This window comes from Octodon degus, unplaced genomic scaffold (genome assembly GCF_000260255.1).
Source record: "Octodon degus isolate 3935 unplaced genomic scaffold, OctDeg1.0 scaffold00042, whole genome shotgun sequence".
NCBI classification, from domain to species: domain Eukaryota; kingdom Metazoa; phylum Chordata; class Mammalia; order Rodentia; family Octodontidae; genus Octodon; species Octodon degus.
Window position 1 is genome coordinate 11,733,669 of NW_004524618.1, and position 4,679 is coordinate 11,738,347.

The 4,679-nt window shown below is 42.6% G+C and overlaps 1 pseudogene; it reads right to left on the reverse strand.

Annotated features, from left to right (window-relative positions):
* The window catches only part of LOC101589653, an 18,952-nt pseudogene extending 18,624 nt beyond the window's left edge, over nt 1–328 (reverse strand).
* Nucleotides 329–4,679: the final 4,351 nt, after the last annotated feature.

Sequence of the window (4,679 nt, forward strand, 5' to 3'; positions counted from 1 at the left end):
TGGAAGTTTTCACTCAGAGGGCAGGCTGTGTTGGGTCTGGCCAGGTGGGGGAGGTCTGGAGAACACGGGGAAGTGCCTCTCTCACACGGTGGGCCTGGAGTGGTGGGCTGGCATAGGACAGAGCAGAAGCTCTCCCCCACACTCGCAGGGCCTGGGGTTGGTCGGATATATCTTCATCTTCATACTAAACTTCTATTTTGTCTACAGACTCAGAAATTTCTGCCCAGAAGTCATTGACAACTGCATTCAGTTTGTGTAGTGCAAATTCCTTAAGCTGTGGTTCATCTTCATCCAGAAGAGAAATAATTCCAGCGGCTGAGGTGATCATGATTGCACCCTGCACTCGCCAGTCCGCTCCCTCGTCGAGCTGGCTGCGCTGCTTATCTGTCAGCTCAGGCCCCCTAGCTCTGCTGCGCCACTGCATTTCCGGGGAGCACTTCTCAGTCAGTCGCCTGCTCTCAATGCCCAGATTCAATTGCCTTCTCTGTGTGCCCCAGGGGTGGGGCCAGCAAGACAGGTCAGGGATCAACCTGGCTGCTGTGCTCTGCCTAAGCAGATACTTTAGTCCACTGAGCTGTCAGGCCGGCCCCTAACATAATTTCAAAGATTCAATCTACTTATTTATGAAGGAAAGATAGGAGATTAATTGTATAAATTTTAAAGTGTCTGGATTTTTTTTTTTTCAAAATTAGATTTCAAATTCAATAATTTCAAATTTGAAAGCTGTGCTCATTGTCTACTCAATTGGCAGGGATTTTTTTACTTGTTGAGAGATAAGCCATTTTTAAGGTTATTGTCTTAGAAAAGTTTAAAGACAATCCTTTTATTTTGTTTATGTTTTTCCATCCATTAAAACTAGAACCATGTGCAATGCTTATTATTCAATTTTCAGAATCAAGCTTATTACATTTTCCGTATCATTCAGAGTTCACGGAATCTGGGGCCCAGCTATAACATGAAGATGCAATTATGATTGTTCTTTCCTGTTAATGGAAGCACATATTATTTCTTCTGTTCCAATTTTTTAAACAAAAATAGGATCAATAGGGGTTTTACATGTGAATCAGAAATAGCTGACAGCCTCCGAATACAATTTAGAGTGATGAAAAATTCACTCTAACAATCTATGGGAAGAAGAGCATAGTAAGGTCAGTGGTGGATTCTGACCAAGAGGAGCAGGACTATGAGGTGCAACAGCTATGAAGGTACTGAACCACCAAACCTTCCTCTTAGAATGCACATAGTCATGGCCTACCTGGTTTCTGGAATCGAGCAAGTAGTCACACCCAAAGAATGTCTAAATAACCAGGGCTTTCTGCAGTCTGCAGTGACCCCCACACAGCCACATTCCTTCCTGACCATACCATGAGGTATGATTGAAAAATACACTGTACCTTATGGGTTTTAAAATAATTTTATTTAGAAACAAATAGCAACGAGACAGTTTCAAAGCCGATTACTTGCGCAGTTTCAATAATTAATACATTACATATTGTTGTCTTAGTGGTTATTCATAGTACAAGATGCAGACATGATATCCTGTCCACAAATACTATTAGAACAAATCTCTCTGTTCAGTGAATTAAGGGAATGCAGCTGTATATCTATCCTATTTTGAGTATACAGATACAAAATGGTCATTCATTTGTATCCCCTTTTTTTGGTTAGTTTTGTCAGAGAAGGGCATTCCATTGTCATTTAAATATTGTAGGTGCATGAATTAAGCAAAATATTGCAATATAGTCCAGTAGTCCCTAATAGTAGTGCGTTTTCCATAAGACTGACAATGTCAGAAGTTGTTGACTTGAGCCTTTTATAGCTCAGCATATTAATATGGCTTTACTTTTTATACTTCATTTTTATACTTTTCTGCTGGATGGTTAAGATCAAGATAAAGCAAGACCTATATAACAAGAAATGTAACTTCTGTATCTGACAAGGTCAGAATCCCTCAGGATTTATCCTGAAACTCTGTACTGCCATTTGTTGATCCTTTGTCAGTGTCAGCCATGTGGATGAGTCATGGCCATTGCTTGACCATATGTCTTATGTTTTTTTTTTAATTATGCTAAAAACACATCACATTTATTGTCCCTCAAAATGCTAGCTGTCACTTTGACCACACTCATGCCATTGTCCTTGAAGCTTTCTGAATGAGTGTCATTAGCTGAGCTGTTGTGCTATCTGGATGTCCCAAGGCAATTCAAAACATTTACCTTTCATGACCACTTTGGCTCTGGAGCAGGGCCAGAAGTCACAAGGGAGCAGGTCTGGTGAGTATGGTGAATGAAGACACACTGAAATGTACTCACAAGCCTGTCTTTCCACTGCATTGTCTTCAGCACCTGCATTCACTACATTTTTTTTAATCAAACCTCATAAAGACATTCACAAAAGAGGACTTCAAGAACTGCTTCAGAAAGTGACAAGAATGATGGGCCTCTGTGTGCAAATCGGGGGGGGGGGTGGATTTCACAAAAATCAATAGAAATGTGTCTTCTATTATTAAGGGTTTTTTAATTTAGGGAAGGGTCTACAAGGTGTTCAGGGTCTCACTACTAGACTGGACTTAGTGATCTGCTTGTTTACAGCTTCCCAAGAGCTGGGATTACAGGCGCAAGGCACCACGCCCAGTCTCAGTTGCCATCTCAGTGCACCCCAGGGTCAGGGCTGGTACAGCAGGCCTGGGGATCAAACCCCCAGCCCCTGTGCCTTCTTGCAGGTGCTTTAATCCACTGAGCTATTTGTCCTGGTTCTTTTTATTATTATAAGTTTTTAAAAATGTAAAAATTCACTGTATATTATGATCATCCCTTGTAGATACACATTTATACTATAGTAAAGTAGAAAAAAAGTAAATCAAGACAACGCCTAAAAAGCAAATCATACGAGACATAAAATTTTTATATATCCTCAATTCAATATACATTTAGTACATCTCTTATAATTGGCCTGTTTTTTTCATGTAATATGTAACAAAACTGATTTTTTTTGATTAGTAGCAAAATGGTGCTACTGAAGAGTGATTAAGAATATGAGCAGTAGAATCCAGCAAACCCAGCAGTGAGTACATTTTACTACTCATGCCTCAGTGGCCTTGAGCAGCTGCCTCCAACAGTCCAGTCTACTACATGCAGGCCCCTCATCTCTCAGCTAGGATTAGGGTCCTTGCAGGTATGATGGCCCTGGCATGAGTGGCTAGGTGAGAAGTGCTCCCTGATTGATGCTAATGTCACCAAGGCAGGGCTCATCACTCAGTGACATCAGGATATTATGTCACCACCTGGGTGATTGGTGAAGACAGGTGTTAGAATTCCTGTTTCACAGACAGTGAGATTATGATGGATAATAATTGCTAATGATGACCAATGCTCCCTATGCGCCAGGCTTTTCTCCTTGTCACACTGTCATGGTGACCTGCAGGGCAGCTACTGGGATATTCCCACTCTTTGCACATATTACAACTGAGGCTTAGGGGTTAAGTGACTTAACTGCTCTTATCTAGGTCACAGGGTGGATAAGTAGCAGTGCTGCCCCATGTCATGTAAGCCATGATATAGAACATTTGACTAACATGAATTGCTATTTTCTTTAGATTCAAGCTGCCCAGGCTTTGCGACATGTTGAGGGCTGAGGAGCAACAAGCAAAGTGTGTAAGAGGTGACACTGAAGGGCCAGCCAGATAGCTCAGCAAAGTAAAGCACCTGAAAGCAGGCACAGGGGCTGGGGGTTGGATCCCCGGGTGTACCATGCCGGCCCCGTCCCCAGGATGCAGTGAGAGGGCAATTGAGACTGGGCGTGGGGGCGCAGGCCTGTAATTCCAGCACGTGGGAGGCTGTAAGCAGGAGAGTTACTATGAGTCTGATCTAGTAGTGAGACCCTGAATACCCTGTAGATCCTTCCCTAAAATACAGAAAAAAAAAGAGTGACACTGAGTCGAGAGCTAGGCAGGCAAATGAAGCCTTGTCTTCTAGGCCCTGAAGGACCTAGCTCTTGGCAAGGAACTAGGTATCAGTGATGCTAGCTAGGATTGCTGGTACAGATAGCACTGTGGGAGATGGGAGACCGCTCTCCTCCACCCACTTGAATTTGGATAACATTCCAGGGCCATTCCTCTTTTTGTTGTTCTAAGAAAAGCAGCAATAAATACCAAAATCCTTAGAAATTTTTAGAGGCCCAGGTCAGGCACATATGTATTAGATCTCATAATTAGATCTTCTTAAACTTTCCCCCACATTGATATTCTTAAAAGGTCATATACGTGGACCACACACATCTAATTTCATCAGAACTCTAGGAAAAACCTGTGCACCAATAGGAAGCCCTTGAGGTGACTCACCTCCGTGTCAGTCACCACTGCCAATCTTGCCCAGAGGCCTAGTGAGGGGCCCCTGAGCTGGGGTGGACATCTTTTCACCGGAATGCCTGACTTATCTGTGTGCAGTGCCTTTTCATTTCCTATCAACCCAGAACCACTTTTCTGTTAATGCCACAGTTTTGTCAATGCAGACCTGCTCTGAGCACAGCTTCCTGTGATCTTCAATAAATATAGCTGCTGCTTCTTTTACATATGCTTTGTAATTCTTTGTACAGAAGAGCCTGGAGTCTATCTATTGGATACATCCCATGGTGTATCATTTGGAAAGCCAACTAGGAGACAACAGACATCAGAAGCAAGA